Source organism: Montipora capricornis, chromosome 6 (genome assembly GCF_036669925.1).
Source record: "Montipora capricornis isolate CH-2021 chromosome 6, ASM3666992v2, whole genome shotgun sequence".
Classification (NCBI taxonomy): Eukaryota; Metazoa; Cnidaria; class Anthozoa; order Scleractinia; family Acroporidae; genus Montipora; species Montipora capricornis.
Window position 1 is genome coordinate 51,686,485 of NC_090888.1, and position 13,705 is coordinate 51,700,189.

Genomic DNA, 13,705 nt, shown 5'->3' on the forward strand with positions numbered 1-13,705 from the left:
CGATGCGGCAACTTCATTTCTGGATACATCACGATGCTCAATTAACTTTAAGGCTGCATCGCAGAATCGTTTCGCAGCTTTAGGATCACAATGAAAACAACAAATTTGGCTAAACCTATCAAGGTACCTCGAGGTATCCTCTATTTCTACACTTATCGCATCAGGGAAGTTATTGACATTGATTACCTTTTCAACTTCTTTGATCAAGTACTTTAAATGCGGTACCAAGTGTAAACTATCAAAAATAGAATCTAACTCTTTTGGAAGCTCGTCCTCTGTTAACTTGTAAAATGACCGAATGGACCCATCAATAACTTTAAAACGTTGGGTCTCAGAATACTTCTGCGTTCTACTGTTTATAACACATCTTACGACTTCAATTTTGGTGAACGCGAATGAAAATGCCACTGTTGTCTACTTCACTTAACAGCAGGGAACATTTACAAATCTTTGAACTTATGATGTCTTTATCTTCAAAATCGCCTTTTGTGTTCAGGTCGCTTTTCTTCTTCTGCTCCAGAATGTAGTTTACCACAATTTCAAGCTTCAACGGTTGTTGAGGACAAATAGAAATCAAATTGAATGCATGGTCCAAGATCATGTCTGAAGACATGGCGTTATCCACTGCTAAAGAAATGGCAGCCGTCATAGACTTTGCATAGCATGGGTTAATTTCGGCGAGAAAAGCTTCGGTTTTTTCTCGTTGACAAAGTTCGTGTTTCTCCAGGTAGTCTTTCCAACCAAAATTCGGTGATGATCCCCGAACTTGTTTTAAAAACGTGGCAGCGCTTGCTAAGGCCAGAGGTCGATAATCTAATTCGCGTGCAACGTCTTTAGTGATTTCATCGTCAGCGATGCCAAAAAGGTTGGCTAACAAGCAAGTGGCATCTGATGGCATCATGCCTTTGCTCAAAGAGATGCGATTAATGACTGAACTTTCTGGGGGTATTGACTCAGTGTCTTGAGATGTGATCAGCATTTGACCTTTTTGCCATTGCTTGTTTCCCGCTTGTGGCAAAAAATCATTCATCTGCGATAAGCTGACAACATTATCAACTACCAACAGCCACGACGAATAAAGCCCCACTTTGGTACCAAACTTCATGTTGGCTATCTTCTTCTCAGTCGTCAGATCTTTTTCGCTCAGAGTGTTTGTTATTGCATACTCCGCACACTTCAAAAGCCGTGCAAAAGAGACGTAAGATGCCAATAGTGAATCAATGGTTTCAGCATTTAGTGTCATCACAAAAAATGAAGCTGCCATGTCTGACATTTGTTGGCTTTCCTGGAATAATTGCTCTGCAACAAGACCGGCCAATTGCGATTTGCCACTCCCAGGGTTACCTGAGATAAAAAGGCAAGTTAGCTGACTCTTGTTAGCTTCTTTTAGTTGCTTTAACAGGTGCATCATTTCAGCAACTTCGTGATCTCGCCTGGTAACATCGTGTGATGGCTTGGTAGGGAGAATACAAAAGGAGGAGACTTCACTCAATGATTGTTCCTCGAGTACCTTTAGTTGCTTTACAGCTTCTTTCAGATTTACTTTGAAGTCTTCAACTTGTTGCAAGACGCGTGTTAACTCGTTGGTCGCAAAATTCATTTGGTTTCTTATTTCATGTATTCGTTGAGTGTCGAGGCCAAGAACTTGAAATGCATCTTGCACCGTAGCTATGGCAATTTGAAAATCGGATTCCTTGAGGCTACTTTGCGATAATTGGGCAAATTCCTCGTTTCGAAACTTTCTCAAATTATCAACGCTTGACTTGTCAATGACCCTAGCTTTGAGATTGCGACCAATAGAATCAGAGTATAGAATAGCGTAGAATAGTTCTGGGCAATCCCATTTAGTTGTATTTCCGTTTACCATCGTGTCTAATAGGTGTGCGTCTCTCTTCTGATTTTCCAGCGTCTCCTGGTGTTTGAAGTCCAGTCCATTAATGGGTTTATCTTTCCATTCTCCAAGTGTTGCCTTGTAGCAGTTATCCCATTCTTGCTTGAAAACTGTACGCAGACCTTCGCTAATAACATCAACAATGACAAAACAGATCCTGAAGTAGTTTAGTTGTTCCTCGGTATATTCCGGTGCTGTGGCCATATTCAGCCGACCTCAATCTTTACTCCCTTTATGAGAAAGTTAAGCACTGCTATTAGACCAACTTACAGTGAGAATAAGGTAATTCTGGGTAACTTTTTTAAAATGACTATATTTAGTGTTTTCTAAGAACAGCAGCATCTGCTGTTGTTGTTGTTGTCGGATCTACGACGGCGACGGCGACGGCGACGAAAAGCGGTGTCATCTCAAAACATAACTCTGTTCTCTCGTTTGCGGTTATTCCATCTCGCTCACGTCGTGCTATGTGAGTGAGGTATCCTAAAGGCCCGTTTAAACGGTTTCAACGTTTGCTTCAACATGCATTCAACACTTTGTTGAACCGAATATTCAGTGCGTTTGAACAGGACGTCTAACATTGTTGAAAGCGTAAAAAGCTGTTGAAAGCTTGTTGAAAGCGTGTTGAATCAAGTTTAAATCGGTTTAAACTTTCATTCAACATCCATTCAACTTTTTCTATGTTTTCGAAAACTGTTGAATGGTCTTGAAGCTGTTTGAAAACTCTGTTCAACAACTGTAGAACACACGTATGCTCACATCAGGCCCCAAATCGACAAATCAATATGGTGGCACGTAGTTTATCTGGACCAGTTAGTCTGCTTTCTAGTTCTCAGTTCCTCGCAATCAAATTTCGCGAAAGTCAGTTGGTTCTTTTGTTGACGCAATGTTGGAACCGTTTGAACGGTCTCCGAACAACTTTGTTTTTGCGTCCAACTAATGTTGGTCAAATGTTGAAACCATTCAAAACTGGCCTTAAAACGTAATTGCTACGATCGGTTTCGGAGTAAAATTATAGAATGAATGTTAGCATTTGGACTCTCACGTTGCCATTGAAACCGCAAATGTGCAGAGTACCGCAAAACTATGGGCTAACATGCGTCTCGCACGTGCAGCATGATTATGATATTCCTGTTTTGTAGCGGCGTTCTCGTTGACAGACCGCCTCGTAGTTCTTTAAGTCCCAATAGATGGTTTGCAACCTATCTCTAGAGACACAGATAACAATGCTACAAGGTACAATTGCTGGTGGACGAACAAAAGGAGATCTACGACGGCGACTTCAACAAAAACGTCACCTCATTATATCACTTTGCTTTATCAGAATTCTTTCACAGTTATTCTATCACGTTCACTTCTTACAATTTGGGCGAAGTGTCCTAAAAATAAATTGGTACGAGCAGTTACAAAGTCAAAATAGAGAATGAAGGATTCTCTGTTGCATGCTCACTTTGTCGTCAAAACCTCAAATTTGGTAATTTCAAGTCGTCCTAACGCAGAGTACCGCAAGAATCCGTCCTAAAGTCCGTGCTGCACGTGCAGCCCGATTATTTATGTTCTTTTAACCAATGATATCATTGTTTTGCGCCGTTGTTGTTGCCGTCGCCGTCGTAAAATCTTAAGCTCCCTAATGAGAGATCTTTTGTTTTCGTCCACCAACATGGGCGCGATAACGAGAAAAATCTTCTGACACCCAACAACCCAACAACGTTTTAATATGTTTTACATTTACCGCGTTTCGATAGGCCTTTAACCTCTTAACCTGAATAACTAGAAAAAGGATCACTGACTTCGTATTCAGAGAAATAGTAATAATTTTAAGGGAACAGATTGTAAGAATTGTTCCTGGTGCCCAAAGGTATGAAATTCTACAATTGCTTTCGGCTCCATTTAACCCTTATAAAAACTACAAATCGACCAATGACGATATAAAAACTATTAGTAAAACCAACTAGAAACTTGAGCTTAAAGGTAAAAAAAAATAAAATAATTGCTTACGGACCAATTGTTGTAAGTTGAGTCTTCAAACATTGACAGTTCAGCACAATAGATCTTGACAATTTCAAATGATAGCAGAGGTTCACTTAACCAACAGCGCGCAACATCAATTGAAATCAATGTGCCGAGTAAGACTGAGTCATTTTGTATGTACAACGAGGAAGTTATGAAAATAATTCAAAACCAATATTCAGGATTGATGTAGGAGAAACGGAAAGTACATAATGGTTGCGGTCGCATTAGCGAGTTAAACACTTTTGTTAAAGCACTTCTATTGTTAAGTGTTTCCTTAGGGATTCAAAACACCAGAGAGTTGACGCTAGAGTAGTGTCAACTCTAGTGTTACACTGTGCTTCTCTCAAGTATGACCGCAACCAATATGAAACACTTACGCTATACCAGGACTGATTTTTTGCGAAGGAAATGACGTTATTATATGACTAGCTCCATGAGCGGGCAAGATGAACCAAATCGCCGGCTGTGATTGGCTACCCGAGCGGGCAAGATGGAGCTATCTTGCCCGCTCGGGATTTCTCGCTTGGTCCCGCAAGATCAAAGATCATTTTTTGGTGTTTTAAGTCATATAATAAATCCTTTATTGACCAAGCTTGTTTAGTCAAGATGGCTGGATATTGGCCTCGTTCTTTTTTGCGTGTTTATGGATCTCGACTTCGTCTCGGTCCATAAACACGGAAAAAACGAACTTGGCCAATATCCAGCCATCTTGACTGAACAAGCTTGGTCAATAACCCATATATCATTTGATGATCGCAAGGTTTGAAGGAAATTAGGCAATTCAGGAAAAAAAGCTAAGAATGGCTAAGCCGTTACAACCTCAAATACAAAAAAAATAGGCCTAAAGCAGGATGACCAAAGTTGACAGTTTTAATTTTAGTGACATTGTCAAGTAAAAGTTGTTTTATAAGAAAGGGCTTTTAAAACTTTTAACGATAAGAATCAACGGTAAAAGACGACGTTTCGACCGTACTTCGGTTATTATCAAATGTATGGTAAAATTGAAACAGTGAATACATATTAGATCCCTTGAGCCAACAACGTATCACCCCCAGAAGGATCGCAAATGAATTCACAGTCCAAGTTGAAGTGAAATTGAGAGAAAGTTACAGGAAACTCAACTAAGGGCCAGTTTTTTTATGTGATAACGCTGGATCAACATGTCACGGATTCACAGGCGGACAAGGCCACGTAAATGCCACACATTAAGTGATCAATCAGCCATGTTGCCAGCATGGTTGTCCTGATAGTGTAGTGGTCATCACACCCGACTAGTCATCAGGGGGACGTGGGTTCAAATCCCGCTCAGGGATGTCCAGTTGTCCAGTGTTGAGTTTCCTGTAACTCTCTCTCAATTTCTTTTCCTCCTGTTAACTTTTTATATATATAGAACTTCAGGTCAGTTCCACACTGATAAATCCGGAATAGTGCTCAACAATAATTGAGCGGTAATAACAATGTTTTTCTTCTCAATATAGTTTCATATGGACTTTAATACAGGTCTGTTTCGTAGACCTACAAGGAGTTGGTCCACTCATCAGTTAAATCAAGAGAAAATGTGGGGACAGAGAGGGAGGCTCAAGGCGTTGGCTGGGATATGTTATGTCCACGAAAGTTATTTTTAGACGAGCGGAAGTCTTTGTTTTAGCGGAAGTCTGTCTTCTGAGACGTCCGCATGTCTTGCCTCGCTCTCAGGTTCTTAGTGAAAAGAGAAAATGATGGCGCACGTGGAAGGCTGTTGAATGTATATTTTCTTTCAAACATCGGACCGAGGTTGGCCTGCATGCGGACGTCTCGGAAGACTTTCGCTCGTCTAAAAATAACTTTCGTGGACATGACATCCTTGCATACGGAACCTGCGCCCGCAGTGCGCGCGGCAGTCAAAACTGTGCTATCCTGTCAATCATTTGCCCCTTCACCGGAAACAGTGCATTTCGGTTGTTCGTAAATGACATTGTTGTTGATCTACGCAAGGATGCGGTCAAAGTCTTTATTCGCGAAGTTAACTCAAATAAATATCGATACGGTTTTGCCGTCTTCTTGCACTTGATTCGAAAATATCAGCCTGAATTCGTCTTAGAATAGTTAGAAAAAGTACAAATAAAAGCCAAAGCATAAGAGGTCACGTTCGAATTCTGCTCGCCGACAACCCAAGTTTGTTGACAAAAAAATTGCCACAAAATGTTTTAAATGGTTTTCTGGCCCTTTATTACTAATGGCGCTCACGTTCATTTTAAATGGAGTATCGGGAAAGAAAAATTGTCAAGCTGATATTTTTTTCGTGTGAACATACATTTTCACGTAGCGAAAATTTGTATAAGCACTACAAAACGTTTACTAACCATTGCCCGAAGGAACACCTTTTAGAAGCTGCAAGGAAGCCGCTGATGAATTTTGCACAAAACCCTCGGCCCCTAACACCGGAAAGCCAGACTTGGAAAGTTTTTCAGTGGAAGGCTCGCTAAGGAAGAGTTTCTAGAGCTTGCCCTCCCGCAGGTCGCCAGAAAGGTGCAAACAAGCTGGTTCGTGTCTGAAAAGAGCAAGATCTAGAAGGGGCAGTCAAAATTGTGTTTCTTTTATTGTGCGAAAATTTATTCTTCCCTCAATCCCAAATAAGAACTTGCTGTGTCTTGCAATTCAACAGTGAATTGCTATTAGGCCAATAAGAGAATCAACATCAACAAAGAGGCACTCCCAGGGGTTTGGGGAAGAAAAGAACATGGCTAATTTAAACTGGAGAAAAGAGTAACATACATACATACATACATACATACATACATACATACATAATCTTTATTTAACGTGGGTAGAAACACTTATCTGAAGCTATTTTACAGGTTTTCCACAAAATAATATTAAAGAAAAAAAGAAATATATACATAAAAATGTAAGAATATGAATAAAATATCTAGTATCTAAAATTTCAAAATTTAGGTAACTAAAATTTAATGTTCCTCACTGGTTTTTTTAACAATATCAAAATATTTTAGGGAACGAGGGAAGAAAACCAATTTAAATTTTAGGGATCAAAAAGCTGGGAACAAGTTTGAAAGTAATTTGGGGAACAAGGAAACACAAGCAAATACGTAAAGGGAACAAGGACTCCTCTCCCCAGGAGGGCCTCATCAAATGTTCTGCGTCTATCCAACAGCTCAAACAAGCTATTCCAACAATTTTTGAATGACCAACAAGAAAAGAAGACTCTCTTAGAGAAATAGATTTTATGTCGACACTTTTCCCCGGCCTTGATATAAAATATTGCTAATTAGAGCAAGCCGTGCACTTTGCAAGTGGTCGCACTAAGTTTGCTGAGACATGGAAACCTCAAAAAAGACAACTACAAACATGTTGGCGTTATTCGGCCACCAACGTGGCTATTTATTATATCCTCAACGAAATCAATAAAAACCGCAGTAAATTAAAGCCATGTTCAGCAAAGGTGGGGCGAGAAAAAACGCCAAGGCCACAGAAATGTGGCAGCCCCACCAAGACCACGCAAAGAGCACGGCGATACTTGTCAACGCGAATAGCTAATGTGCTCACGGCCGGAGCAGCCCATGTCTGAACTACAGCCGCAAGCGAGAGTGTATAAGCGAACTCGCACTCTAAAATTAAAAAATATATATATTATAGGCGAAAAGAGAAATTACAATTAAATGGCACGTATATAGCAGCCCATGACTGAACCATAACATTGCAATCAAATGTACTGACTCGCTGGTAGCAGCCCATGCCTGAACTACCAAGGCGCCAATGAAAAGTTAACGATGATTGACTGTTAAGAAGGATGTGATAATTATATTAAGCCCCGGGGTAATGTTACAGGGCACGTAGCAGCCCATGCGTGAACTACGTAAGGCGTAGAAATGACAGATTAAACAATACAGCTACTAACTACGAACTTAATTTGCAAGCAAACGCTCTGGGCGGATGTAAACCTTAAAGGCATCGGACTTCCAGCGGCCAAGAGTGCGAATTTGGGAATCAGAGAATCCTTTTTCAGTCGCATGCGATGCAGCTCCGATTCGAAAACTGTGACCTTTGTACCGACGGGTATCAAGGCCACAGAATGACAAGCAACGTTGCAACTCAGTATTGAATTGATCGGCCGTAATCGGTGCCAAATTTAAATGACAGAAAAGCGGACCGGTGCGATTTCCCCTCAGTACGAGATAATCTAAAATGGCCTGCACGGGACAAAACTGCTCGGGGCAGTCTTCTCGTGATATTAATATCTCAAAAGGGCGGTTGTTGACGTTGCTTGAGGAAATGAGCTTTGCCGTCGGAAATTAAAAATCGCAAAGCGCTAAATTGAAGAACGGTGGAAACTGACTTAGCACTATTGGCTGCTAGTTCGCCGATGCGGAAAAACCCACAAAAGGCTAAAAGGAACATAGCTCTGTAGAGAGTTCGTTGAAAAGCCGAAGAGTTGGTGAATCGAAGAGACCTTACAAGTTCGTGCAAGACCGGGTGGGTGATTGGCAGACGTATATCACTCTTGCGACGGCGGCTCACCGCGGTTAACAGCTTTTGAATAAGAAAAGATTTCGTGGGGTCGGAAAAACTTTTAAGCTTGTGTACGTAACTGAGTGCGGAGATGTACGATGCTATAGTTGACGGCGCCAATTGGCGGGCCGATAGATAAGAGATAAACAGAGCCAGCATGTTTGGACTCAAAGGAAGCTGGGGGCTTGAGGTTTTATAAAAACGGTGAGCGAAATCTTGGAAAACAGCCCAAGCCCGTTGATAAAGTTTGCGAGAGCCCGGTTTTAATGCCGAACTGAGAAGATCCCTCAAATTAGCGACCAACTCTCCGGTAGAAGGTTCGTCGGGACCGGAGTGGGAAATGGGTCTGCATCCGGTGTGATTGCCTTGAACGAGTCTATCTGAAAACGTGAGATAAAATCGGCACGACTGTTTTGAAGACCAGGCACATGACGTGCTTTAAACAAAATATTGTGCCTTAGGCAACAAAGAATCAAAGGGCGCAAGAGTGCCATGATAAGTTTATGCTTGGAAGATTGCTTGTTAATAATATCAACTAAGGCGGCGTTGTCGGTAAAAAAGGCAACACGCTGATTTGCCATAAGATACCCCCACACATGCACGGAAAGGGTAATGGGGAAGAGTTCGAGACAAGAGATATTAAGTGAACGCCACGATCCAGGCCACGCGCCATAAAACCAATGAGAACCAAAAACCGCGGGCCCGCTGCATCGGTGAATAGTTGCAGCGTGGCTGATGTTTCCCAGCGATCGGATAAGAAAAAGGCCCTACCATTAAAATTGTCTAAAAAAGTAAGCCACAGCTTGATGTCATGCCTAGCGTCCTTACTGAAACGGATATGATGATATGCCTTTTTGATACCTTGGGTAAGGTCAATAAGGCGACGAAGGAAAGCGCGGCCTGGAACTACGACAGAACACGCAAAATTTAAAAGACCGATAAGGGACTGAAGCTCCCGAAGGGTAACTGTTCGACGTTTGTGAAATTGATGAAGCAACGTGCGACATTATTGAAGCTTATCAGGGGGTAATCTAGCCTCTTGAGAAACAGAGTCAAGAGTAATACCCGCGAATTCAAGTGTCGTCCTCGGCTGAACTGTCTTTTCATGAGCAATCGGCACTCCGAGATAATCGCACAGGCGGAGAAAATTCGCCAAATCGGCTTCGCATTTCTCTGCAGAAGGGGCCACGAATAAAAAATCATCTAGAATGTGTAAGACGGCTGATGCTCTTAATTTATGCAACGATAGCCACTCCAAAGCAGTGCTAAAGGTTTCAAAAATGGCGCACGAAGATGAACAACCCATCGGGAGACAGCGATCGAAATAATATTTGTCCGCCCATTTTATCCCAAGCAAGGAATAGTCTTGAGGATGTATAGGGATGATACGAAAGGCCGATTTTATGTCGGTTTTTGCCATGAAGCAGCCAACCCCCAAACGCTGAACAATTTTCACTGCCTGATTTATGGTGGCGTAATGAACAGTAGAACAGTCGTCGGGAATGTTATCATTAACCGAAAAACCCGAGGGATAGGATAAGTGGTGAATTAAGCGAACCTCGTTTGGTGTCTTTTTGGGAACTATGCCAATGGGCGAGGTGCGAAAATCAGGAAAGGGAGCGTTGGTTAAAGGTCCAACAATCCTGCCAGCATCAATTTCCTTTTGTAATTTAGACAGGACCAAATCCGGGTTTTGTAGGGCGCTTTTCAGATTAGGAGACTCGAACGGGGCGCGATTGCCAATAAATTGTATGCGAAAACCATAACGAAAGCCATGGACCAAATATCTAGCCAAATTAGACACATAATCCTTGAGCAAAAATTCAAGCCGATCCACCTTTACGGGCGTGACCGGTGTGCTGAGCAGAATTGAGGACGCCGGATATTCCTGATTTAGGGGGACCGTGGCGAGTGTGGTTCCCGGACGCGGAACAGTGACTTGCGGGGTGTTTTGCCCCGCATTTGTAGCAGATATGCTCGTAATTGCAGCCACTACAGGTTTTCCCGGCATGAAATGTCCAACAAGTACCCTTGGGAAAGGTGCGTGAACGAGAACGGGGTCGATTGTCATGGGTTTGGTTAGCGGGTATTTTCCCGCGGGAATTCACCATCGCCCTGAGCCATAGTTCCCAGTGAATTTGATCCCATGGGTGCTGTTCAGGGGCGGACTGCCTCAGAAAACGAAATTGCTCGTCGTAGAAAAGCCACTCACCCGACTTAAAGGCAATATCGCGCACTACTTCACAATACTTCATTAATTTTGGAGCATCCTGGGGCACCCTTTCTACATAAATTGCGACAAAAGTATTGAAGGCAGTTATCCACTGGGTAATGGTCTGTACCTTTTTAGAGGACTGCACGGGCTCTAGATGGAGACGGTTCTGTGAGGAAATAGTATTCCCCGGCGAGAGTGATAGTGCGAACTTTTCAGTCGGGGGCCCAACGCCTAAAAGTGCCCCAAAGTCGACATATTCGTTTTGCCAAATCTTGGCTTTGATCTTAGCACTCACGCGTGATCCCAGGGAAATGGCGATGCTGGTAAATAATTGGCGGGGCCCATCTTCGGTCCCAGACAAGGTGCAAGATTCAAGCGTACCTGAGACTCCCGTGAGCGCCGTTACCTCGTCGTCCACCGCCTGATCATTTGGGTGCACAATTGACGTGGAAGGAACTGGGGTTAACTCGTCATTGGTGCTGGAACGTCGATTCGTTAGGGCAGCATTCACGGCTTCAGTGACGGCCACAGAAATTGTAGTTGCCAGAGCCTCGACATTCACTTGCATAAGCCCAGAGTCGTTATTGGCTTGAGGAGTTGCAGATGAAGCCACGGAGGGCGTTGTAGGAGCCACTTCAGGGAGCTCAGAAGGACGTAACCGCTTTGAGCGACGAGAATTTGTACCCAACGTGCGTTTCTTGGGAGGCATAGCTGCTGATGAAAAAGGCTACCGGAAAGATAAACTAAGCTAATTAAAAGGGGAGCGTGACTGCAAGTGTTACCCACAATGATTAGAAGTCAATTAAGAATCAACAGATGGCCCGCATCTGGTTAAACTGATAAGCTGAGCTATCGGAAAAATGAATCGGAGCAGGAAATTCCTCAGAGGGGCGTATTGTAAAATAGCCTGAATAAAAAATGACAACAGCGAGAGCGTGTGTGCTAGCGCAAAAACGTAACAAAAAGCCGAGGTCCATAGCGGTGTGAGAAAAAACAGAAGCCGAGTGCATTGGACACACCTAACCTACTCGGTGGTCGAAAGGATTGTACACCCGTATGGCTTCTGTAATTAGCTCACAATAAAAAACAACCAAAGCCGGTATAACAAATAACATCGGGCACACTGTGCCATCAGGCGGATATCCGCACATGATATAAGAAGTTGTGAACAGCGTGGAATGCTGCAGCCAAAAAGTCAGCAACGTGTCATTCCAACTGAAGGCTGATTCATTAAAATTAGATATTCATCGGCTTGGTGAACATAAACCGCAAGGAACTGGCGAACAAATAGCAAATAAATAGCAAATCTTTTCAATGATGAGAGATTGCGATTGCTTAAATGCTTTCATTGTATAGGGAATGTAGGCATCTTAAAACGGCCCCTCTGAGGCTCCTAAAAAGTCGATAATGGCCGCGCGAGTTTAAATGAACGCCATCGCTGGAATAAAGGCTAACCTTGGTATTCCAAAAACCCCTGTGCCTCCAATAGAAGGAGTACGGGAGTGGCTCTAGCAGGACCTTCAAGTACTTGACTAAATCGCGAACGCGTTTATTATACATAGGGCTCGATTCTCGATAAACAGTTTGGCAAACGCAAACACGTTTGACCTGAAAGCGGTCATGAAGCACAGTGACTAAATCCTCAATAGCAGAAGCTATCGACAACGGGTCAGCGTGTACGAGATCGTTCGATCCCAGCTGTAAAATGACAATCTGGGGCAGAAAAGACTCAACCATCGGTAAATCAAAGGCACGTGCCTTTGCAATAGTTCTACCGCCAACACCATGCCATTTGATTTCGCAGGCTTCGGCAATGAGAAAATTGGCGTTAAGGTCGGGATGAGAGGCAATAAAGTCCTTTAAACGGCGGATAAAGGAGTGGCCAAGAATCAATACCCGAGGTGGAGCCATGCCAAACGTTTAGGGAGAATAAAGCCCTCTAAAAAAGAACTTAAGCAGCATACAACTTGCCTGAAAAATCTTGATGATCCAAGTTTAGTCCGTGAAGGAACAGCTAAAAGCGCCAGTCACGAAGATTGCAATCCCTTAACTAGACCTATCCTTACTCCGCCCTTATCTATGATTGGCTCATTTTTCTGGCTGAATGCATCTATTGACCCGAGGAGGTCAAAGTCGACGACATAAGTAGCATCATTCCTTTCAGTAATAATGCCCCTTATTTATAATAACACTTTAGCATGCGAAACAATGCTCAGATGCTTACGAGCACCCTCATGCCCATGTTTGTAAAAAAGCACCATGAAGTATTCCTTGTGGCTGGCTGGTTTAGGCATTGTTTCATTTTTCAACATTGGGCAAAACCAAATCAACTCCATTCTCAGAGGGCACTGGGGAAAGAAGCTAGAAGAAAAAAGTGGCCTTGATCCTATTCTCCCAATGTAATCTTTACAGAATAAGATCATAGAAGGAACACTTTTGAGTGCCAACCTTAAGCCTTTTAAAACAAGCGCAAACAATATTAATAGTCTTTAAATTCACAAAATGTCAAACAGCATATTTTAGCCTCATATTCAATTAGATTTGGCTGCAATGTTCCTTAAAACTATGCAGAACTATTTACCATAAAATGTGGAACATTTCCTGCCTATCTAAATATGCCGCAAAAGGGTTCCATAAGCAACCAGTTAAGTTTTTAGATTAAGACACAAAATACCTAAAAAATAAATTACTTGATGTGATCAAGACATTGAATGACCAAGCAATAAACAAATGGCAGCAATGTATGTTAGGTTCACAAAGTGGGAAAAAATATTCCTCAACTGATGTTTCAATATGCATTTAAATAAATTTTCTATCAACAATTCAAGGGACTGACTTTTCACTGGTATTGATTTACATTTCCATGATAAGTTTGAAAGTGAATCTGGCAACCACAGTGCCCTATGAAATGGGAAATAACTTAAACAAACTCTTTAAACTAACATTTTACAAGGGACACCATTATTGATGCCCTGCGAAGAACAAAGATTAAATTGAAAGAAGAGTTGGTCTGGAGTTTATCCACAATGGACAGTTAATGGCTGCATTCACCAATGTAGAGAACAAACACATCAAGTTTCTTG

General features: G+C 42.3%; 1 pseudogene; it reads right to left on the reverse strand.

Annotated features, from left to right (window-relative positions):
* The window catches only part of LOC138050616 (uncharacterized), a 5,825-nt pseudogene extending 1,837 nt beyond the window's left edge, over nucleotides 1-3,988 (reverse strand).
* Between the last annotated feature and the right edge of the window lie 9,717 nt (nucleotides 3,989-13,705).